At 38.3% G+C, this 25,651-nt stretch overlaps 3 long non-coding RNA genes across 5 annotated transcripts; 1 reads left to right on the top strand and 2 right to left on the bottom strand.

Moving 5' to 3' along the window:
- The first annotated feature begins 1,082 nt into the window (after positions 1-1,082).
- LOC146451002 (uncharacterized) lies at positions 1,083-25,386 on the top strand. 3 transcript variants are annotated; one of them, XR_014860170.1, is made up of 3 exons: positions 1,083-1,442; positions 24,549-24,615; positions 25,119-25,386. It is a non-coding gene; the product is annotated as an uncharacterized LOC146451002 (long non-coding RNA). The 3 variants fall into 3 exon arrangements; XR_014860168.1 differs by lacking the exons at positions 24,549-24,615; positions 25,119-25,386 and adding exons at positions 1,916-1,982; positions 2,485-2,750 and having other exon boundaries at positions 1,097-1,442; XR_014860169.1 differs by lacking the exon at positions 1,083-1,442 and adding an exon at positions 23,972-24,086.
- On the bottom strand, positions 16,702-18,115 carry LOC146451004 (uncharacterized). Its single transcript, XR_014860191.1, has 3 exons — positions 18,004-18,115; positions 17,474-17,540; positions 16,702-16,969 (listed from the first exon to the last, which is right to left on the bottom strand). It is a non-coding gene; the product is annotated as an uncharacterized LOC146451004 (long non-coding RNA).
- Positions 21,221-22,749, bottom strand: LOC146451003 (uncharacterized). The gene is made up of 3 exons (XR_014860192.1): positions 22,522-22,749; positions 21,992-22,058; positions 21,221-21,488 (listed from the first exon to the last, which is right to left on the bottom strand). It is a non-coding gene; the product is annotated as an uncharacterized LOC146451003 (long non-coding RNA).
- Positions 25,387-25,651: the final 265 nt, after the last annotated feature.

Genomic DNA, 25,651 nt, shown 5'->3' with positions numbered 1-25,651 from the left:
CGATTAAACTTCTATTAGATATGGAGCTTTCGTGTGTGGAATGCTGGCAACAAAATCTCTGTTGAATGTTTCATTCCAAACAGAAGAGTAAGTGAAAATACCCTATCACTCCAGGCTATATTTCAGGCTTTCTGTTTGCGGTTTTCTTTTTGTTTTTGTTTCCGCGGAGGTGTATAGAAATCATGGAACACCCGTTTTACACCGAATTCAGGACAGGACAAATTATCTGTTAATCATAAGTAAAAATAACCAGCTCAAACTACAACAGCGAACTGAAGCAAATAGTCTTCTTATATCAGCAGAAAATAAAAATTGATCGGTATCATTGTGAGACAATTGCGTAACGAAAGAAGTGTGTCAATTCATGTTTTTTTGTAACATTTTTCCAACTAGAAAATGACTTATTTCTACGCTTCGTAACTAGTAATAAGTCCCAAGAACCAAATAAAGCAAACTAAATGCGTATTAAAAATTTTTCATCGCTGACAATCGTACCATTTAACAATTTTTAATCTCGATGATGCGATTGGATTTATAGTCCAAAAGCTACATTTTCAAAGACGATCACGCGATTTAACATGTTGCTACATGTACAGGTTGTTAAACGGATTAGAGCTAGGGGTTCAATTCCGTTCATCAGCTGCATTTTCAACGTCGATCACGCATTTCAGCCTTCGAAAACTGCGGCTAACATACTCAACTAACATCGCATCTTACAAACACCAACTGACTGCCTCAGAATATCTAGTGTTGTTGAATGGTTTAATCAGGGATTGAACATTGCCACTGTGAATTATATATATCACGTCTTACAGTACTGTAAAGAGTTCATCAGTGTGAAAATAACTCGTTCAGAGTTTTAGACTTTTCAAAAACACATTAATAATTCATAAGCCCATTGACCTATCAAATGGTCGATAAAACATCATGTGCAGTGGTTTTAAAACCCGATAAAACCTCCTTCTTATTAATGTACGGTGTTTCACGTTTTTCTCGTATGCTAATTTCCAACGTTCACAAAAGCATCATTGTTATGAACTCTCTGGACACACGCTTTTCTAGGAATGTTTTGAGGCCGTTCAAAACAGTCCCAACACGTGTTTTATCTGGTCTAAAACCACTCGCCTGCGTCTCGTGGTTTTAAATCCCGATAAAATACTGCTGCTCTTGTTTTAAACATTACCTAAACCACCCCCACTCCAGGGTTCAATGATTGCCTCATGTGACAAACTTCTCATAATCACGATGAAGCTGGATTGAATTGGATTGGTTAACTTTATTTCACGGGGTTTATTTGTGATCACTTTCTTTGCTATAAAAGTTATAACTTCGAAAGAACGAGCATCGATTTCTCTGGGCCTGCTTCAAAGTAATATTCAGCTTTCAAAAAACCAGGACAGACGTTTCACCGCATATCTTCGAGAATGTCCGCAACTGACAAGGTACATATAACAATTTGTGTTTTCAAAAGAGTTTCTAATTAAAGGGTCACTGTCATGGTCATTTTAATGTATTTTGATCAAAACTGCGCAGGGCTGCTCAAGACTTTTTTTCTAAAATGAAATTGCTGTTAGAGTGCCAGGAAGAAAATATTAACGGATTTCAACGGAGAAGGACAAACTATGATCAGGTTTTTAGCGACTTCTCTATAATACACAAGATAAACTTGGAAAAATTGGCCAATTTTTTTAAGTTGCAATCCATTTCCATCTTAGCCACGAGCAGCCAAACATAATTATTACTCGTTTCGTTGCTCAAAAAGAACGTTTGTTATTAACAAAACTGAACCATTATTTTGCCGATTCCATCGATTACAAATACGTTTTTTGGCTGTTCAAAGTCACACAAAAAATAGGCGACACTGCCCCTTTAAGTTCTCCTAATGTCCAGTGCTATTCGATATGTGTTGCCGCAGATTGTGCTTCGGGATGAAAACTCGCTGCAAACGGTGGAGGAGCATTCCAAAACAACCGACTTTAAAGGTAAATAAATTAGCTATCAGAAGAAGAGCCGAGAAACTGCGTACTTTACTTTTAATTTAAAGGCTCAGTCATTTCCAAGCCGCATGACCAATCCCACGGGCATTCTTTGGACGTTTGTCATAATGGGGGTATTTCCCCTTTGAAGTCTACAAGTGCCCCAATTACCCCAGGTTAGGGTTGGTGGTGGGTGGGGGGAGGGGCATCTCATTAATAATTGACTGAGCCGATAAGAGGATACACGAGTTTCATTTGGGCGCACAGTAACGATATCAAATCGGTATGACATGTTTTTTGTGGATGACAAGGGCAACATTTTCCTAAAAAGAAGGATGAATCTTAAGCATCGAAAAACTAAGCCATTAGTTTAACTAATCCATTTACCGTTCAGTATAATATTCGTTTGATTTTCTTGAGTGGTTTTATCTGACTGTTGACTTATCAAAATGGTGGCGAAATCACTCGTCTCATTCACTTTACCTGTACATGTTGTTGTTCTCATCAGATGCGCTGCCACAGTCATCCAAAGTGCCAGCAATGTTGCCTGTTGCATTTTTGATGTTGGAAAGTATCGAAGAAGTTCCATATACATATAACAACCTCGCTTGTTGTGGTCTTTTGTGTTAAACCACAATTTGAAACTTATAAATTCGCTGCCGTAGAAGAATTGGTTGATAGTCAATTAACACAAGTTTTATTTAAAAAATCTCAGGCATGTAATCAGATCTCTTCAATAATTGATGAAATAAAGAACTAAAAAAAATGAAATTATTACTGTATTTGTGTGATTTGTATGGGGGATCTGAGCTATATATGTGCTGATGTTATGGATATTACAAAATGTGCAAAGAAATGCGCACAAGCTTTGATCGGTCGAATAGGGTTCATATATTCGTATTTGCATAAATAAGACATCTGAAACTGGTAACTATAATTTTACAAATTCGTTTTACTGGCCAAAAGTATCCAGGCTTTGTACACGTCTCTTGAAATCAGAAAAAGTACTGTTCCTTAACTTTTCAGGAAGAGCATTCCATTGCTTGGTTGAAAACACATGAAAAGGAGCATAGCCCATAGGTAGTAGTTCTACACTTGCTAAGGGACAATACGTTTCTATTACGCAAATCTTAGCTTGTACAGCTTGAATTGAAGTAAACATATTTCACATATAGGTGGGATACTGACTGAAAAATAAGCCCTTGTAAAATAATACAAAAATAATTGCAATGTGCTTATTATACAGCAAAGTCATTTCAACCTTGCTAAGCAATTCAAGGTCCTGTATTCAAAAGTGTAATTATTAACCCTTTCACCGCTAAAGGCGACTAATCTCGCCGGTTGAGAGGCTACCACTTTCAAGATTGACCACGTTCTCAAATCCAGCAATCTGGTTATTATGGTGTACTAATAGCGTTAATTAGTAAGTATTTTAGGCTTTAACAGCCAATAAACTGAGTTTTACACCGAATTCAGGACAGGACAAATTATCTGTTAATCATAAGTAAAAATAACCAGCTCAAACTACAACAGCGAACTGAAGCAAATAGTCTTCTTATATTAGGAGAAAATAAAAATTGATCGGTATCATTGTGAGACAATTGCGTAACGAAAGAAGTGTGTCAATTCATGTTTTTTTGTAATATTTTTCCAACTAGACAATAACTTATTTCTACGCTTCGTAACTAGTAATAAGTCCCAAGAACCGAATAAAGCAAACTAAACTACTGAACTAAAAGAAATGGTGTTTGTTATAAAAACACTCAAGAAAATCAATCTACTTAACGGTAAAGGCTTAAATGGATTAGTTTTTGGATGCTTAACGTTCTTCCTTCTTCTAGGAAAAAGTAGAAGTCTGTGTGAAATGTAGTAGCCTTTTGACTTGCACGTTGTCGAACGGAATTGAGCCCCTAGCTCTATTCCGTTTAACAACGTGCATATACATGTAGCAAGTTGGTAAATTGCGTGATCGACTTTGAAAATGTAGGCTTTGGACTTGGATGAATCGAATCGCGTCATCGATATTGAAAATTGTTTTAAAATGATAAAATTGTCAGCAATGAAAAATATTCACAATGCATTTATTTTGCTTTATTTAGTTGGTGCTTGGGACTTTATACTCGGCAGCACTAAAAGCCGGAATCCGGAATCGGAAACTACAATACAGAAACTAAACATTTACTGCTAACGAAAAAGTTGAAGGTTTAGTTGGAATGAAGTGACGTTCTTATCAAAACGCAAATTTTATCCTTTTCGATACGTGACACCAGAGAAAAAACCTAATTAAGTCATTAATTCCCGCCAATGAAAAATGAGTGTACCCACGGTTTAAAAATGTAAAAATGATCGCCCACGAAGTAAACGAAAAAAACAAGAAACTGTTATCAGCTTATACTCGGGCCATATTTGACTGCGTGGTGCGTAAGCCTACGATCTCTTCTAGCGTCGCTAACTCCCCAAATCCATATATATATAGATATACACCGCAAGAACAGCGTCCATCAACAGATCAGAGCAATCACCCCCCAGCAGTGCTAAAAAACATACCCCTCAATATAAACAAAAGGTTAACTGTCATCTCATCCAGCAAAGAAATATTTGACGAATCCATTGCCCCTTACCAGAAAGCTCTCACAGAAAGTGGATATAATTACAAGCTAACATACAACCCACTGCAAGAACAGGCCCAGAAAAACAAAAGAAAAAGAACAAGAAACATCACATGGTACAATCCACCTTTCAATTCAAACATCAAAACTAACCTTGGAAGAAAGTTCCTGCACATCGTCGACAGATGCTTTCCAAAACACCACCCACTCCACAAGATTTTCAACTAACTCCTCCACAACCGCGCATTAATTATTTGAAGAAAAGTTTCTCATACAGTGGAGCTCAATTGTGGAACAGTTTACCAATATAATTAATAGAATTACAGCAACTTCCTTGAATGGAAAACCTTTTGAATGCAGAGGTCCACACAATGCAGGAATTAAACTTGCTGGTAACCACTAAAGGATTACGCTGATCAACCGTTTCTCTGGCTCCGGTACATAGATGACATTCTGGAAGAAAAGCTAGACAACTTCATCCGGCCTCAACAACATTCACCCTACTATTAAGTTCACTAGTGAACGATCAACAACTTCTATTCCTTTATTGGACGTTGATATTCAACTCGAAAATGGAAAAATCGAAACCTATCTCTATTGCAAGCCTACAGACAAACACTAGTATTTACTCCACTCCTCAAGTCATCCTTATCAGACAAAAAAAGCCATCCCTTACAAACTAGCTCTCCGTTTACTCCGGATTTGCTCCAAAGCTCAGGCATATTAAGGCATGGCTAAAAGCCTCATTTGCATAAAATCAGAAAACAATCATAACATTTCGTGGATTGAACAAAAAAACGTCAAACTTGGCAGTCTTATGAAACCTGATGACCTTAACTGATTCTTGCCTTAAAGTGTGGAACATTTTGATCACGTGACCATTAAATGATGATTAACGTCTAAAATCTTTAAAGTGAAACGGGGTATATAAAACAAACTATAATCAAACCTTTTCGGGTGTCATACTATTACACTATGAAAGTTCATTATTAATTAGCCTTGTATGGTGGTACCTGTCATTCCTATTAGAAGTTATTAAGTCATTTCTAATGTCACGTGACCTATTTCCCTTAATTGCAGGACTGCTATTTAATGTGGACACGCAAACAAGGCTAATTCATTTCAAGCCCTTGACATGTAAACGTATGACACCAAACGAGATTAAATACTATTTCATTTTATATGCCCCATTTGGCTTAGAAGATCTTTAACAATCAATGATCATTTACAGGTCACGTGACCAAAATGCTTATCACTTTGAAGCAAAAATCAGTTAAGGTCTTCAAGTTTTATATAACTACCAAGTTTGACAGTTTTTTGTTTAATGTACGAAATTTTATGATTGTTTTCTATTTTTTATGCAAATGAGGCTTTTGGACATGCCTTAATATGCCTGAGAAGACGAATTCTTCGAACATCGATCAGCTGAATTGCTCCCATATTTAACAAAACGAGGCTATAAAGACCGTTTTGTGAAAGAACGGACGAAAGAACGCACGATCCGTGAAAGGTTCACAGAACACAGACAAGCGACAAACAACCCGCATCACGCCAACTCTACAGCAGCAGTCCCTGCACACTTCAACTTACCAGGCCACTCTTCTGCGGACATGCAACTCATCCCTCTCGAACTTTAAGGCCAACATCAAGGCCTCCGGCCGTAAGGCATGCGAGGCTTTTGTAATTTAAAGAGGGAAAACGTTATCTCCAGAAGGCATTAACAGGAAAAAAGAACTCTGAACCTTTGATTTTACACTTTTATATTTTTGTTATCTCATATTTACAAGTACGCTGTCTTCATGTCATGTATTAGCGAATCATTTTTTCCATGTATTTTTTCAAACTTAAATTTAAGGAGCCGTTACTATATTTTCCTTCAGTATAAGTCTGGCCCTGAGGAAGACTAATTCTATTAGTCGAAATATTGGCCGCTAATAAATCTGCCCTTTGCCGTAGTGCCAGCCCTGCATTCAATTTTGTATTTCTTGAATGATTTTAAGACTAAATTGAACAGTTATAAGTAAGATTTTTAAACAAGGCCTCCAAGAAAAGCAGCATTTATTGTTTAGCTTTGTTTTATTATTGTTAACTTTTTGTAATCCTAGTTAGGTAGATAGATAGTTAGTTGATAATGATAATCTAAGTAGCTGATGGAAAAACCGTGTATAAATAAAGTTATCCTATCCTATCATATCCTTCCCACCCCCTTCCCTCCCAGAACCCCCCCTTCTCTCCCAGTTCCCACCCCTTCTCTCCCAGTTCCCTCCCCTTCTCTACCAGTTCGTAGCCCCTTCTCTACCAGTCCTTACCCCCTTCCCTCTTAGTTTCCACCCCTTCCCTCCCAGTTCCCACCCCTTCTCTCCCAGTTCCCACCCCTTCTCTCCCAGCTCCCACCCCCTTCTCTACCAGTTCTTACCCCCTTCCCTCTTAGTTCCCACCCCTTCTCTCCCAGTATCCACCCTCTTCTCTCCCAGTTCCCACCCCCTTAGCCCTTCCCTCCCAGTACCCACCCCTTCCCTCCCGGTTCCCACCCTTCCCTCCCGGTTCCCACCCTTCCCTCTTAGTTCCCACCCCTTCCCTCCCAGTTCCCACCCCTTCTCTCACAGCTCCCACCCCTTCCTCTACCAGTTCTAACCCCCTTCCCTCTTAGTTCCCACCCCTTCTCTCCCCGTATCCACCCCCTTCTCTCCCAGTTCCTACCCCCTTAGCCCTTCCCTCCCAGTACCCACCCCTTCCCTCCCGGTTCCCACCCTTCCCTCTTAGTTCCCACCCCTTCTCTCCCAGTTCCCACTTCTTCCCCCTTAGTTCCCACCCCTTCTCTCCCAGTTCCTATCCCCTCCTTTCCCAGTTCCACTCCCTTCCTTCCCAGTATCCACCCATTCTCTCCCAGTTTCCACCCACTTCTCTCCCAGTTGCCACCCCTTCTCTTCTGTTTCCCACCCCTTTCAGCTCTGGTTTTCTCTCTCCTTGGTTCAAATTATTATTATTATTATTATTATTATTATTATTATTATTATTATTATGATTATGATTATCATTATTATTATTATTATTATTATTATTATTATTATTATTATTATTATTAATCAATGGGCCAAATTGGGTCAAGCCCCACATTTGGGTGAATTACACCATTCTATTGCAAGGCAAGTATAAATGTATAATATCAGATACAATGCAGGCCAACATTGTAAAACTAGTCTTATACAAAGCTAAAAAAGCCTAAGTAGGAAAGAGATATCTGCAATGCTCTCTATCCAGTGTACTTGTATATCTTGTATACAAAATTGTACATCCTCTCTTTGAGTGACATGATCTAGTGCAGTATTCTCTTCATTGAAAAGGTGATCTGGAATGAAATAGTTAACAATTATTCACCGAAGTGGTGGTGAATAGTGATGGACATAAATATCCATCAATTTCACCGACACTGAGGTGAATAATATTAATTGTTTAGTATATACCACACAAGCTGAACAACTAGTTGACCAAAAACTTATTTTATTTCTCACAATATACCGCCAAATGGTATGAAATTTTAAAATCTTGTGATTTCTTATTGTAGAAAGTTCTGTCTCACTCAGTCTTGCAGACAAATAAAACTTTTGGAGACACTTGTTTAGTTCCTACAGTGTCATTTCTTCAAATTTTCTGTGACACGATATATTTTCTATGGTTTTATTGAGTCATTCAATCGTGGATATGCAATGCAAAAATCAGCAAGCTGATACTAAAAGAACAAGAGCAATAACAGAATTTAAGAATTGATTCATGCTTGGCGTGCGTATATCGAGTTATGAATGCACGCGGGAAGTTTGGAGAGCAGGAGGGAAGCGTAAGAGTTACTCGAGGCGTAGCCGAGAGCAACTCTAGCTTCTTGAGTGCTCTCCATTAACTTTCCAAGTGCATCCATAACTCGATATACGCACAGCTAAAAGCATGAACCAATTATTTTATAACATAGTGAAAATAAAGTAAATGATTCCTGGAAAACAGGTTTTGTTCCAGATTAATTACAAAATTCTCTGTACAAAAAGAAGGCGAAAATGGTTTCTCATATAGGTTTAATCTTAACGTTTCATTAAGCTTCAAGCTCTTGTAAATATACATTTTTTATGGTGCTGTCTCTCTATAGAAGTTTTTTTTAATAACACAGCGCGCGCATGCTTCCCCTATCTGACTTGCACACGTCATCGGATGGACGCACGGCCGTGCGTATGTTGAGAAATGTACCATGATGACGCCAATAGGTTAGATTAGGATGCACGCGCGCTATGTTATAATTACCAATGTTAAGCTTCAGCGCGGTTCAAACAAGTAGAGGAAGTTGCGACCAAAGTAGCGGTGTGCAACCCTCTTGTCTCGCTATAGCAACGCCAGAAATATGAAGCAAAATAAACAAGCCTTATGCCAAAAGATGGAAGCGTTCGGGAGGGCTACAATGCGGTCCGTGCATATATAGGATCGGGTTGGACTTTCATCTATGCGAGAACGCCATAAAGGAGATGCAAGATACAATCGACAGCGCTGGGATGAATGGCTAAGTTAAAATATTTTAAAACCCCAAACCAAGAACTACCTGCTGAAATAATAAAATGTTTTACCATTTGAACGCAGGTCTCGTATTGTTTACTAAATAGTAATGCCATCTTTGAAACGAATACTTCTCCAGGGACTCCTTGGGATTAGTGATTGTTATCGATTACTGTCGATTACTATCGATTATTATCCATTATCTCAATCGATAACAATCGATAATAAGTTTTTTCTGTGAGTTCGGTTGTTATCGATTAAAGCTATTAATCGATATATCGGATGGTATCGATTGATTTCCGATATCGACTTCTATCGATTGACTACGCCTGGATGAAATCACTGTCATTCCCTTCATAAGACGGAGTATTTCAAAGAAATATGCCCGAAACGGTAAAATAAGCCCCAAAACGCAAAAGAATACACCAGAGGTGAGTCCATTTTATTCATTTTATTGAATGAAAATTAAATTTAGCGTTTTTTAAGCTTCATAATCGACAGTATTTTATTTCCCATACAAAGTCTTATAAATAACGCGTTTAAATTCTTAACGGCTGCCCGTAACCCAATACCGCTTGCTCTCAAAGGTCATCGTTCCGCTAGCAATTAATTATTACACGCTCTCCAGTGACGCGAGCTTGGGCTGCCGGTGGCTAAGCGGGTAATTTTCAGTTATTCGGGCAGAGACCGCGAAGGCGGGTTGCATATTGTGAGCTTTGCTTGAGGAGGTGACAGCCTTTAGCCGTAGAAAGTAAGTCTTGGGGATGATTTCTAGTCGGGAAGCGTGAAATTATGGGGAATTTTTCCCTCGGCCAAAGACTTCGTTTATTTTCTTGCTGAAAACCGCTGTATGTTGTTCCCCGTTCAAATTTTTTTCTCAAAATCCGGGACTTAAAGTAATATGGCAATAACACGAGCAAGAAATGGCAAGGATTTTCTGTTCAAAAAGCGTGAGTTTTAAAAGCTATTCGATTATTTTTCGCCGTTAAAACTGCAGCATTGCACAAAAACAAAAAAGGTAGGGAGCTTTTGGAAAATTTAATATTATTTGATAAACTGCGCTGGGATTGCGGCGGACGTCCCTCCTGCCTCGAGCGATGATAGGCGCCTGTATTTGCAGAGGTTCGTTTTCTATTTATGATGCATTGCAAGATCTGTCTTGAAGATCGCATCATATGAATTCGCAAACCTAAGGTATTTTAAAGTGCACTCGTTGACTTTCGTGAATTTAAAAGTGCTAGGTTAGTTTTGAATGCCGCAAAATGCGAAATACAGCTGTAGTCGTGTTCACGTTGATTGTTTCCGATTTCTCGATCGGTCAGTATAAAATGCAGACTAGGTATAAATTGCAGACAGAGACCAAAACCGTCTATTCGTCAAATACAAGATTTATTTTGAATTTTTCAACTTATTACTTGCTAGTGTCATACATACGCCTTTTAAAATGCAGTCTGCATTTTATACTGACTGGACTGGAAATAGCACTAGATTTTTATTTGCAAGATCAGCACGGATTTTTTTGACACCACCGTGGGGAAGGGGACGGGCAGTACGGCAATCCTGATTTTGTGAAGTACACTCTGTTTTTTTTTTTTTTTTTTTTTCTTTTTATAAGAACGTCTAATTTTGGAGCTGAGGCTGAACGTTGTTATATTTTCTTGCGATTTGAGGCTGAACACGTTCTTAAGATGTTCTTAATAACATGACTACATGTATTTTAGTAGTCACTGGACGCGACCAGGAAACCTATCAAAAGTGCATTGCCTGCTGATATATGGTATCAAGAACTGCTGATTATGACAAACCGAGATGTCTGTCACCATTGTTAATGTTATACAAAACATTCCCTCAGGTATTTTGGTTAATTTACATTTGTTACCTTGATTTTATACAGTATACATACTAGCAAAATAAAAATGTTTTTAATCAACTGTCAGTCTGAGGAATGTTCTTAATACGTTCTTAAAATTTTGGTTTAACTTCAAACTCGACGTTCTTATAAAAAAGGTTCTTTCTGGTGTCCGTTTATTCTGTTGAATTGGGACAATTGGCGTGGGGTGAGGGAGGATGGGGATTAGGTGGCGTAGGTCGCTTCACATATTTTGTTCCTTCCTTTCTTTCGTAATTTTTTTCCCAAGACATTTTAATTAATTCTCAAATATTGAAGTGTTGGCCTGTGTTCTGTGGATCCGCCTTTTAACTGACTGTGGGGGTGGGGAAGGGGATTAGCAGGTAATTGAAATATTTCATAGAAATGAGTAATCTGACAACTGTACTTATATTTTTAGTTTATTTTTTTAAAAAAATATTTTTTTACCCACGACATTTACCCACGACCCGCGACCTCTACCCACGACCCACGACAGATAGTCATACTCAGCGTTGTTAGGCTAGTGATTGATAAGTCGAGAAGTGCGATTTTGGGTAGGATTTCCGGTCTCGAGTGTCAAATAATTTCCAGATGTTCGTTTGGCGTGATTCGCATTGCGTCCTGAATCTAGAATGAAGACAGAAAATCAATTTAAAACGCTGTCTTGCTCCGATTGAGCCGATTATGTTGTAGAAAGCAAGGCGAGCGCTAAAAGACCGGGTTTTGGATGAGATTTAAGCTGCGTTGGAGCCGTTAATAATTGCCAAATGTCACACTTGTTTAGTCGGATCACAGGTCATGTTTCATTTCACTCAGATGTCAATGTCATGTCTTATTCCAAAGAAAAGCCTCTCTTTTCTCTTGCATAGTATTTTCTGACCTTACTTTCTTCTGATGAACCGTAACTGAAATCTTTTTAATGACTAGCATGTTCCTTCAGCCTAGAAAGTCTCAAAATGTGCCCAATTTCTGTAGCCACCTTTTGGAAGATCATAGCCTGCGTAGCAGTCGTTTCTGCAGGCTAGGAAAATCAGCTCAGATATATGGGCCCAAAATTAAATAAGCGCCCAGCGGTTAATCGAATAAAATACGGTAATCAGTGTATAATTAACATTGACAAAGATAAAGAATTAGTGAACATTTTAAACTACGGCAGGTTTGGTCCGTTTAAAAAGAAAACAGTCCTACCCAGACAAAAACCAGCTTACGGACCTACAGTGTATGTTGAACCAGTAAAAAATGAACCCATGAATTTTGCACAATCAAGCGGGATTGTAAGCAAATACGAATATAGGAACTCTATTCGACCGATCGAAGCTTGTACGCATTTCCTTGCACATTTTGTAATATCGATAAAACATCAGCATATATATATAGCTCAAATCCCTCATGTAAATCACACCAGTAAAGTGATAATTTCAACTTTTTTAGTTCTTTATTTCATCAATTATTGCAGAGACCCTATGACTTAATATGCGTACGTGTCAGTATCTGATTACATGCCTGTTCCAATAAAACTAGGGATTTTTTTAATAAAACCTGTGTAAATTGACTATCAACCAATTCTTCTACGGCAGCCAAAATTTATAGTTTTCAAATTGTGGTTCAACACAAACAACCACCACAAGCGAGGTTGTTATATGGATATGGAACTTCTTCGATACTTTCCAACATCAAAAATGCAACAGGCAACATTGCTGGCACTTTGGATGACTGTGGAAGCGCATCTGATGAGAACAAAAACATGTACAGGGAAAGTGAATGAACTAAAAAGGGTAGTGTCACCTATTTTTTGTGTCACTTTAAACAGCCAAAAAACGTATTATTCCGTATGTTTTATCGACCATTTGATAGGTCAATGGACTTATGAATTATTAATGTGGTTTGGAAGGTCTAAACTCTGAACTAGTTATTTTCACACTGATGAACTCTTTACAGTACTGTGACACGAGACATATATAATTTTCAGTGGCAGTGTTCAATCCCTGATTAAACCATTCAACAGCACTAGATATTCTGAGGCAGTCAGTTGGTGTTTGTAAGATGCGATGTTAGTTGAGTATGTTTGTCGCAGTTTTCGAAGGCGCCGGGAAATGCGCGATCGACGTTGGAAATATGGTCTTCAGACTTGCACGTTGATCAACGGAATTGAACCCTTAGCTCTAATGCGTTTCACAACCTGTAGATGTAGCAACATGTTAAATCGCGGGGTCGACGTTGCCAATGTAGCCTTTGGACTTGCAAGTTGAACATTGAACGGAATTGAACCCCTAGCTCTATTCAGATTCAGTTAATAACAGATGCTGGAGTAATGAATGGAAAAAACTATGACATTTCATAGCAAGCAGTACAGAAAATCCTTCCTTTAGGAAAAAAATTAAAAATGTACTAGCCTTTGGACTTGCACGTTGTTGAACGGAATTAACCCCTAGCAACATGTTAGATCGCGTGATCGACTTTAAATATGTAGCCTTTGGACTTGCATAAATCCAATCGCGTGATCGATATTAAAAGTTGTTAAATGGTACGATTGTCAGCGATGAAAAATATTCACAACGCATCTAGTTTGCTTTATTTGGTTCTTGGGACTTATTACTAGTTACGAAGCGTAGAAATAAGTCATTGTCTAGTTGGAAAAATGTTACAAAAAAACATGAATTGACACACTTCTTTCGTTACGCAATTGTCTCACAATGATACCGATCAATTTTTATTTTCTTCTGATATAAGAAGACGATTTGCTTCAGTTCGCTGTTGTAGTTTGAGCTGGTTATTTTTACTTATGATTAACAGATAATTTGTCCTGTCCTGAATTCGGTGTAAAACGGGTGTTCCATGATTTTTATACACCTCCGCAGAAACAAAGAAAAAAAACCGCTAACAGAAAGCCTGAAATATAGCCTTGAGTGATAGGGTATTTTCACTTACTCTTCTGTTTGGAATAAAACATTCAACAGAGATTTTGTTGCCAGCATTCCACACACGAAAGCTCCATATCTAATAGAAGTTTACTCGTGTAATCAAAGCGCTAGTTGTGCTCCAACTCATGAATGGAACAGGTGAATGTAATGATACATGTATTTTGGATTTTGTCTAAACTTTGTTATTTGCTTATTCCTTGCCGAATGAAACTAGATACACGTGAAAGACTTTGGTTACCTTAACTCTTTCACTGCCAAATTTCTTGAACTCTCTGGACAGTTATCTCAATGTAGATGACCAAAACGGATTTAGTTGTCCTATATGAAGATCTCCTTTGAAATGTTCGCTGCTCTGCAATAACAAGGACTCAAGTTTTTTTGTGACGTCACCTATTTGAACCGTTGTTGGCACAAACACATTCTAATCGGAAAGTAGTCGGTTTATAAGTGTACTTTCGGGCCATTTTCAACTGCAGAAGCTCCCAGGCTGGCATCATAAAGCTGGAATGGAGAGTAGAGGCAATCCTCTGAAAGAATCCAGAGGTGAGAGATGATTTCATAGAGACTGGGACGCCAAAAGTGTTCGTATCGAGTCATGGTGGCGCACGAGTGAAGTTGTCTCTCTGGCCGTTCTGTGGGTGGATTCTCGGACCTACCAAGACAATTTGGGCGAGATTTGAGTTGCAAAGAAAACGATGTGTGCGATATTTTGCTAGTAGGACCGGGTGGCTTAACACTTAATAAAAAAACTACAGAATTAAGATGACGGGACTTCAATTTCGTCGTTCTAGCGAAATTACCCAGAAAGCAACTCGGACGGCAAAGAAGAAATCACGGGCTTTGAAAAGTGGCTCGAATCAAATGGCTCGGTGATGTTCGAACAGCTGTACGCGTGAGAGGCAAAATTGGAGATAAATGCTTAGTCATGAGATTAAAGTTTGCTGTCATGAAGGAATTTTGGTTTTAAAATGAGATTTTGAATTAAAAAATTGGAAGCAAAGATGTGTGTTTTTCAGCTTTCCTCGATGCCGCAGAAAACGGGCATTTTTGGTTTTGCTTGAAAAAAAATGTTGATATGAAACAGCAAACGGAGAAGAAACTCAGTTTATTGGCTCTTAAAGCCTAAAACACTTACTAATTGACGCTATTAGTAGACCATAATAACCAGATTGCTGGATTTGAGAACATGGTCAATCTTGAAAGTGGTAGCCTCTAAAACGGCGAGATTAGTCGCCTTTAGCGGTGAAAGAGTTAATAATTACACTTTTGAATACAGGACCTTGAATTGCTTAGCAAGGTTGAAATGACTGCTGTATAATAAGCACATTGCAATTATTTTTGTATTATTTTACAAGGGCTTATTTTTCAGTCAGTATCCCACCTATATGTGAAATATGTTTACTTCAATTCAAGCTGTACAAGCTAAGATTTGCGTAGTAGAAACGTATTGTCCCTTAGCAAGTGTAGAACTACTACCTATGGGCTATGCTCCTTTTCATGTGTTTTCCGCCAAGCAATGGAATGCTCTTCCTGAAAAGTTAAGGAACAGTACTTTTTCTGATTTCAAGAGACGTGTACAAAGCCTGGATACTTTTGGCCAGTAAAACGAATTTGTAAAATTATAGTTACCAGTTTCAGATGTCTTATTTTTATTTATCTTTTTTTCTGGAATTGTTTTGTTTCTGTCAACGTTACATATTTCTCGGAGATATTAAGGGCGAGTTAAGGCCGATTTAGACGGTACAACTTTTGCTTAATACTGTCGCATGCGATTTCTAGAGCGCGCACTGCTAGCCTGTTCAATGCTCCTAGAGAGATGCGCGAAGGACAGGGCGAGGGGACGAAAACGAGGGCGACTGGGGGAGAGAAAAACAGATAAAGAAGAGGAGCCTGTAATCATTTTCTTAAACACCTCATGCCGCCTATTTTTTCCAAAATGTGTCAAAATGTCAAAATGTCCAACTTTTTATTGTCACGGGAGACCCAAAAGTCTAGGAGACATCTTGTACACGCGAAACTTAAACCTTTACGTTCTCAAGGGTGCAAACCACCGGGAACTGTTAAATGTGGAGGTAGACGATGTCAGGTCTGTGTGCATCTTACCATAGGGGACAGTTTCGAGTCAACTAAAACTAAAACTAATTGTAATTCTAGCAATGTTGTCTATTTGTTGCGTTGTAAAGTGTGTAGCATTTGAGCCATCTCTGTACTACCCCAGCGTGATGTAAGAGGAACGTCACGTGTGTTGCAAAATTGGTTTTAAAAAACGGTAGTCAATATCCCTTTTATATTGTTTTCGGCCTGTTGGTGTTAGCTTTTGCACTGAGTTTTTGTCTTGTTGAAGCGAAATAAACTTGTTATTCCTTGTTTTGTTGTTCTCTTAAAATGTTCTCGCTTACTGAAAATGTTGGGAAAATAATAAGCGCCCACCACCCTCGCGAGAATAAGCGCTCACCCTTATGGGACCAAAATAGAATAAGCACCCAGCCGTTAATCGAATAAATACGGTAATCAGTGTACATCATTGAAGAAGCTAAAAAAATTAAAAAGCTGAAAAGAAAACGATCCTACCCAGACAAAAACCAGTTTACGGGCTTGCAGTGTATGTTAAACCAGTTCTTAATGAGCCCGTGAATTTCCCACAATCAAGCGGGACTGTATGCAAATACGAATATATGAACTCTATTCGACCGATCAAAGCTTGTGCGCATTTCTTTGCACATTTTGTAATATCCATAACATCAGCACATATATAGCTCAGATCCCCCATACAAATCACACAAATACAGTAATAAGTTCATTTTTTTTAGTTCTTTATTTCATCAATTATTGAAGAGATCTGATTACATGCCTGGGATTTTTTAAATAAAACTTGTGTTAATTGACTATCAACCAATTCTTCTACGGCAGCCAAAATTTATAAGTTTCAAATTGTGGTTCAACACAAACAACCACCACAAGCGAGGTTGTTATATGGATATGGAACTTCTTCGATACTTTCCAACATCAAAAATGCAACAGGCAACATTGCTGGCACTTTGGATGACTGTGGCAGCGCATCTGATGAGAACCAAAACATGTACAGGGAAAGTGAATGAGACGAGTGATTTCGCCACTATTTTGATAAGTCATCAGTCAGATAAAACCACTCAAGAAAATCAAACGAATATTATACTTAATGGTAAATGGATTAGTTAAACTAATGGATTAGTTTTTCGATGCTTAACATTCATCCTTCTTCTTGGGAAAATGTTGCCCTTGTCATCCACAAAAAAACATGTCATACCGATTTGATATCGTTACTGTGCGCCCAAATGAAACTCGTGTATCCTCTTATCGGCTCAGTCAATTATTAATGAGATGCCCCTCCCCCCACCCCCCACCAACCCTTCACCTGGGGTAATTGGGGCACTTGTAGACTTCAAAGGGGATATACCCCCATTATGACAACCATCCAAAGAATGCCCGTGGGATTGGTCATGCGGCTTGGAAATGACTGAGCCTTGAAATTAAAAGTAAAGTACGCAGTTTTTCGGCTCTTCTTCTGATAACTATTTTATTTACCTTTGAAGTCGGTTGTTTTGGAATGCTCCTCCACCGTTTGCAGCGAGTTTTCATCCCGGAGCACAATCTGCGGCAACACATATCGAATAGCATTGAACATTAGGAGAACTTAAAGGGGCAGTGTTACCTATTTTTTGTGTCACTTTGAACAGCCAGAAAACGTATTTGTAATCGATGGAATCGGCAAAATAATGGTTCAGTTTTGTTAATAACAAACCTTCTTTTTGAGCAACGAAACGAGTAATAATTATGTTTGGCTGCTCGTGGCTAGGATGGAAATGGATTGCAACTTAAAAAAATTGGCCAATTTTTCCAAGTTCATCTTGTGTATTATAGAGAAGTCGCTAAAAACCTGATCATAGTTTGTCTTTCTCCGTTGAAATCCGTTAATATTTTCTTCCTGCCACTCTAAGAGCAATTTCATTTTAGAAAAAAAGTCTTGAGCAGTTTTGATCAAAATACAGCAAAATGACCGTGACAGTGACCCTTTAATTAGAAACTCTTTTGAAAACACAAATTGTTATATGTACCTTGTCAGTTGCGGACATTCTCGAAGATATGCGGTGAAACGTCTGAGTGTCCTGGTTGTTTGAAAGCTGAATATTACTTTGAAGCAGGCCCAGAAAAATCGATGCTCGTTCTTTGGAAGTTATAACTTTTATAGCAAAGAAAGTGATCACAAATAAACCCCGTGAAATAAAGTTAACCAATCCAATTCAATCCAGCTTCATCGTGATTATGAGAAGTTTGTCACATGAGGCAATCATTGAACCCTGGAGTGGGGATGGTTTAGGTAATGTTTAAAACAAGAGCAGCAGTATTTTATCGGGATTTAAGACCACGAGACGCAGGCGAGTGGTTTTAGACCAGATAAAACACGTGCTGGGAGTGTTTTGAACGGCCTCAAAACATTCCTAGAAAAGCGTGTGTCAAGAGAGTTCATAACAATGATGCTTTTGTGAACGTTGGAAATTAGCATACGAGAAAAACATGAAACACCGTACATTAATAAGGTGGAGGTTTTATCAGGTTTTAAAACCACTGCACATGATGTTTTATCGACCATTTGATAGGTCAATGGACTTATGAATTATTAATGTATTTTTGAAAAGTCTAAAACTCTGAACGAGTTATTTTCACACTGATGAACTCTTTACAGTACTGTGAGACGCGATATATATAATTCACAGTGGCAATGTTCAATCCCTGATTAAACCATTCAACAACACTAGATATTCTGAGGCAGTCAGTTGGTGTTTGTAAGATGCGATGTTAGTTGAGTATATTAGACGCAGTTTTCGAAGGCTGAAATGCGTGATCGACGTTGAAAATGCAGCTGATGAACGGAATTGAACCCCTAGCTCTAATCCGTTTAACAACCTGTACATGTAGCAACATGTTAAATCGCGTGATCGACTTTGAAAATGTAGCCTTTGGACTTGCATAACTCCTATCGCGTGATCGATATTAAAAGTTGTTAAATGGTGCGATTGTCAGCGATGAAAAATATTCACAACGCATTTAGTTTGCTTTATTTGGTTCTTGGGACTTATTACTAGTTACGAAGTGTAGAAATAAGTCATTGTCTGGTTGGAAAAATGTTACAAAAAAACATGAATTGACACACTTCTTTCGTTACGCAATTGTCTCACAATGATACCGATCAATTTTTATTTTCTCCTGATATAAGAAGACGATTTGCTTCAGTTCGCTGTTGTAGTTTGAGCTGGTTATTTTTACTTATGATTAACATATAATTTGTCCTGTCCTGAATTCGGTGTAAAACGGGTGTTCCATGATTTTTATACACCTCCGCAGAAACAAAGAAAAAAAACCGCTAACAGAAAGCCTGAAATATAGCCTGGAGTGATAGAGTATTTTCACTTACTCTTCTGTTTGGAAAGAAACATTCAACAGAGATTTTGTTGCCAGCATTCCGCACACGAAAGCTCCATATCTAATAGAAGTTTAATCGTGTAATCAAAGCGCTAGTTGTGCACCAACTCATGAATGGAACAGGTGAATGTAATGATACATGTATTTTGGAGGAGAAACTTAGTTTATTGGCTCTTAAAGCCTAAAACACTTACTAATTGACGCTATTAGTAGACCATAATAACCAGATTGCTGGATTTGAGAACATGGTCAATCTTGAAAGTGGTAGCCTCTAAAACGGCGAGATTAGTCGCCTTTAGCGGTGAAAGAGTTAATAATTACACTTTTGAATACAGGACCTTGAATTGCTTAGCAAGGTTGAAATGACTGCTGTATAATAAGCACATTGCAATTATTTTTGTATTATTTTACAAGGGCTTATTTTTCAGTCAGTATCCCACCTATATGTGAAATATGTTTACTTCAATTCAAGCTGTACAAGCTAAGATTTGCGTAGTAGAAACGTATTGTCCCTTAGCAAGTGTAGAACTACTACCTATGGGCTATGCTCCTTTTCATGTGTTTTCCGCCAAGCAATGGAATGCTCTTCCTGAAAAGTTAAGGAACAGTACTTTTTCTGATTTCAAGAGACGTGTACAAAGCCTGGATACTTTTGGCCAGTAAAACGAATTTGTAAAATTATAGTTACCAGTTTCAGATGTCTTATTTTTATTTATCTTTTTTTCTGGAATTGTTTTGTTTCTGTCAACGTTACATATTTCTCGGAGATATTAAGGGCGAGTTAAGGCCGATTTAGACGGTACAACTTTTGCTTAATACTGTCGCATGCGATTTCTAGAGCGCGCACTGCTAGCCTGTTCAATGCTCCTAGAGAGATGCGCGAAGGACAGGGCGAGGGGACGAAAACGAGGGCGACTGGGGGAGAGAAAAACAGATAAAGAAGAGGAGCCTGTAATCATTTTCTTAAACACCTCATGCCGCCTATTTTTTCCAAAATGTGTCAAAATGTCAAAATGTCAAACTTTTTATTGTCACGGGAGACCCAAAAGTCTAGGAGACATCTTGTACACGCGAAACTTAAACCTTTACGTTCTCAAGGGTGCAAACCACCGGGAACTGTTAAATGTGGAGGTAGACGATGTCAGGTCTGTGAGCATCTTACCATAGGGGACAGTTTCGAGTCAACTAAAACTAAAACTAATTGTAATTCTAGCAATGTTGTCTATTTGTTGTGTTGTAAAGTGTGTAGGATTTGAGTCATCTCTGTACTACCCCAGCGTGATGTAAGAGGAACGTCACGTGTGTTGCAAAATTGGTTTTAAAAAACGGTAGTCAATATCCCTTTTATATTGTTTTCGGCCTGTTGGTGTTAGCTTGTGCACTGCGTTTTTGTCTTGTTGAAGCGAAATAAACTTGTTATCCCTTGTTTTGTTGTTCTCTTAAAATGTTCTCGCTTACTGAAAATGTTGGGAAAATAATAAGCGCCCACCACCCTCGCGAGAATAAGCGCCCACCCTTATGGGACCAAAATAGAATAAGCACCCAGCGGTTAATCGAATAAATACGGTAATCAGTGTACATCATTGAAGAAGCTAAAACAATTAAAAAGCTGAAAAGAAAACGATCCTACCCAGACAAAAACCAGTTTACGGGCTTGCAGTGTACGTTAAACCAGTTCTTAATGAGCCCTCGAATTTCATACAGTCAAGCGGGACTGTATGCAAATACGAATATATGAACTCTATTCGACCAATCAAAGCTTGTGCGCATTTCTTTGCACATTTTGTAATATCCATAACATCAGCACATATATAGCTCAGATCCCCCATACAAATCACACAAATACAGTAATAAGTTCATTTTTTTTAGTTCTTTATTTAATCAATTATTGAAGAGATCTGATTACATGCCTGGGATTTTTTAAATAAAACTTGTGTTAATTGACTATCAACCAATCCTTCTACGGCAGCGAAAATTTATAAGTTTCAAATTGTGGTTCAACACAAACAACCACCACAAGCGAGGTTGTTATATGGATATGGAACTTCTTCGATACTTTCCAACATCAAAAATGCAACAGGCAACATTGCTGGCACTTTGGATGACTGTGGCAGCGCATCTGATGAGAACAAAAACATGTACAGGGAAAGTGAATGAGACGAGTGATTTCGCCATCATTTTGATAAGTCATCAGTCAGATAAAACCACTCAAGAAAATCAAACGAATATTATACTTAACGGTAAATGGATTAGTTAAACTAATGGATTAGTTTTTCGATGCTTAACATTCATCCTTCTTGTTGGGAAAATGTTGCCCTTGTCATCCACAAAAAACATGTCATACCGATTTGATATCGTTACTGTGCGCCCAAATGAAACTCGTGTATCCTCTTATCGGCTCAGTCAATTATTAATGAGATGCCCCTCCCCCCACCCCCCACCAACCCTTTACCTGGGGGAATTAGGGCACTTGTAGATTTTAAAGGGGAAATACCCCCATTATGACAAACATCCAAAGAATGCCCGTGGGATTGGTCATGCGGCTTGGAAATGACTGAGCCTTTAAATTAAAAGTAAAGTACGCAGTTTTTCGGCTCTTCTTCTGATAACTATTTTATTTACCTTTGAAGTCGGTTGTTTTGGAATGCTCCTCCACCGTTTGCAGCGAGTTTTCATCCCGGAGCACAATCTGCGGCAACACATATGGAATAGCATTGAACATTAGGAGAACTTAAAGGGGCACTGTTACTTTTTTTGTGTGTCACTTTGAACAGCCAGAAAACGTATTTGTAATCGATGGAATCGGCAAAATAATGGTTCAGTTTTGTTAATAACAAACCTTCTTTTTGAGCAACGAAACGAGTAATAATTATGTTTGGCTGCTCGTGGCTAGGATGGAAATGGATTGCAACTTAAAAAAATTGGCCAATTTTTCCAAGTTCTTCTTATGTATTATAGAGAAGTCGCTAAAAACCTGATCATAGTTTGTCTTTCTCCGTTGAAATCCGTTAATATTTTCTTCCTGCCACTCTAAGAGCAATTTCATTTTAGAAAAAAAGTCTTGAGCAGTTTTGATCAAAATACAGCAAAATGACCGTGACAGTGACCCTTTAATTAGAAACTCTTTTGAAAACACAAATTGTTATATGTACCTTGTCAGTTGCGGACATTCTCGAAGATATGCGGTGAAACGTCTGTCCTGGTTGTTTGAAAGCTGAATATTACTTTGAAGCAGGCCCAGAAAAATCGATGCTCGTTCTTTGGAAGTTATAACTTTTATAGCAAAGAAAGTGATCACAAATAAACCCCGTGAAATAAAGTTAACCAATCCAATTCAATCCAGCTTCATCGTGATTATGAGAAGTTTGTCACATGAGGCAATCATTGAACCCTGGAGTGGGGGTGGTTTAGGAAATGTTTAAAACAAGAGCAGCAGTATTTTATCGGGATTTAAAACCACGAGACGCAGGCGAGTGGTTTTAGACCAGATAAAACACGTGCTGGGAGTATTTTGAACGGCCTCAAAACATTCCTAGAAAAGCGTGTGTCAGGAGAGTTCATAACAATGATGCTTTTGTGAACGGTGGAAATTAGCATACGAGAAAAACATGAAACACCGTACATTAATAAGGAGGAGGTTTTATCAGGTTTTAAAACCACTGCACATGATGTTTTATCGACCATTTGATAGGTCAATGGGCTTATGAATTATTAATGTGTTTTTGAAAAGTCCAAAACTCTGAACGAGTTATTTTTACACTGATGAACTCTTTACAGTACTGTGAGACGCGATATATATAATTCACAGTGGCAATGTTCAATCCCTGATTAAACCATTCAACAACACTAGATATTCTGAGGCAGTCGGTTGGTGTTTGTAAGATGCGATGTTAGTTGAGTATGTTATCCGCAGTTTTCGAAGGCTAAAATGCGCCGGTGATCGACGTTAAAAATGCAGCTGATGAACGAATTGAACCCCTAGCTCTAATCCGTTTAACAACCTGTACATGTAGCAACATGTTAAATCGCGTGATCGACTTTGAAAATGTAGCCTTTGGACTTGCATAAATCCAATCGCGTGATCGATATCAAAAATTGTTAAATGGTACGATTGTCAGCGATGAAAAATATTCACAAGGCATTTAGTTTGCTTTATTTGCTTCTTGGGACTTATTACTAGTTACGAAGCGTAGAAATAGTCATATTGTCTAGTTGGAAAAATGTTACAAAAACACATGAATTGACACACTTCTTTCGTTACGCGATTGTCTCACAATGATACCGATCAATCACAAAAGCATCATTCTTATGAACTCTCTTGACACACGCTTTTCTAGGAATGTTTTGAGGCCGTTCAAAACACTCCCAGCACGTGTTTTATCTGGTCTAAAACCACTCCCCTGCGTCTCGTGGTTTTAAATCCCGATAAAATACTGCTGCTCTTGTTTTAAACATTACCTAAACCACCCCCACTCCAGGGTTCAATGATTGCCTCATGTGACAAACTTCTCATAATCACGATGAAGCTGGATTGAATTGGATTGGTTAACTTTATTTCACGGGGTTTATTTGTGATCACTTTCTTTGCTATAAAAGTTATAACTTCCAAAGAACGAGCATCGATTTTCCTGGGCCTGCTTCAAAGTAATATTCAGCTTTCAAACAACCAGGACATACGTTTTACCGCATATCTTCGAGAATGTCCGCAACTGACAAGGTACATATAACAATATGTGTTTTCAAAAGAGTTTCTAATTAAAGGGTCACTGTCACGGTCATTTTGCTGTATTTTGATCAAAACTGCTCAAGACTTTTTTTCTAAAATGAAATTGCTCTTAGAGTGCTAGGAAGAAAATATTAACGGATTTCAACAGAGAAGGACAAACTATGATCAGGTTTTCAGCGACTTCTCTATAATACACAAGATGAACTTGGAAAAATTGGCCAATTTTTTTAGTTGCAATCCATTTCCATCCTAGCCACGAGCAGCCAAACATAATTATTACTCGTTTCGTTGCTCAAAAAGAAGGTTTGTTATTAACAAAACTGAACCATTATTTTGCCGATTCCATCGATTGCAAATACGTTTTTTGGCTGTTCAAAGTGACACAAAAAATAGGTGACACTGCCCCTTTAAGTTCTCCTAATGTTCAATGCTATTCGATATGTGTTGCCGCAGATTGTGCTCCGGGATGAAAACTCGCTGCAAACGGTGGAGGAGCATTCCAAGACAACCGACTTCAAAGGTAAATAAAATAGTTATCAGAAGAAGAGCCGAAAAACTGCGTACTTTACTTTTAATTTAAAGGCTCAGTCATTTCCAAGCCGCATGACCAATCCCACGGGCATTCTTTGGATGTTTGTCATAATGGGGGTATTTCCCCTTTGAAGTCTACAAGTGCCCCAATTACCCCAGGTGAAGGGTTGGTGGGGGGTGCAGGGAGGGGCATCTCATTAATAATTGACTGAGCCGATAAGAGGATACACGAGTTTCATTTGGGCGCACAGTAACGATATCAAATCGGTATGACATGTTTTTTGTGGATGACAAGGGCAACATTTTCCCAACAAGAAGGATGAATGTTAAGCATCGAAAAACTAATCCATTAGTTTAACTAATCCATTTACCGTTAAGTATAATATTCGTTTGATTTTCTTGAGTGGTTTTATCTGACTGATGACTTATCAAAATGATGGCGAAATCACTCGTCTCATTCACTTTCCCTGTACATGTTTTTGTTCTCATCAGATGCGCTGCCACAGTCATCCAAAGTGCCAGCAATGTTGCCTGTTGCATTTTTGATGTTGGAAAGTATCGAAGAAGTTCCATATCCATATAACAACCTCGTTTGTTGTGGTCTTTTGTGTTGAACCAGAATTTGAAACTGATAAATTTTCGGTGCCGTAGAAGAATTGGTTGATAGTCAATTAACACAAGTTTTATTTAAAAAATCCCAGGCATGTAATCAGATCTCTTCAATAATTGATTAAATAAAGAACTAAAAAAAATGAACTTATTACTGTATTTGTGTGATTTGTATGGGGGATCTGAGCTATATATGTGCTGATGTTATGGATATTACAAAATGTGCAAAGAAATGCACACAAGCTTTGATCGGTCGAATAGAGTTCATATATTCGTATTTGCATACAGTCCCGCTTGATTGTGGGAAATTCACGGGCTCATTAAGAACTGGTTTAACATACACTGCAAGCCCGTAAACTGGTTTTTGTCTGGGTAGGATCGTTTTCTTTTCAGCTTTTTAATTTTTTTAGCTTCTT

This window comes from Pavona decussata, unplaced genomic scaffold, assembly GCF_977016875.1.
Source record: "Pavona decussata unplaced genomic scaffold, jaPavDecu1.1 SCAFFOLD_416, whole genome shotgun sequence".
NCBI lineage: Eukaryota > Metazoa > Cnidaria > Anthozoa > Scleractinia > Agariciidae > Pavona > Pavona decussata.
The sequence above is the reverse complement of the archived record's forward strand: the minus strand, read 5'-3'. Positions and strand labels throughout refer to the sequence as shown.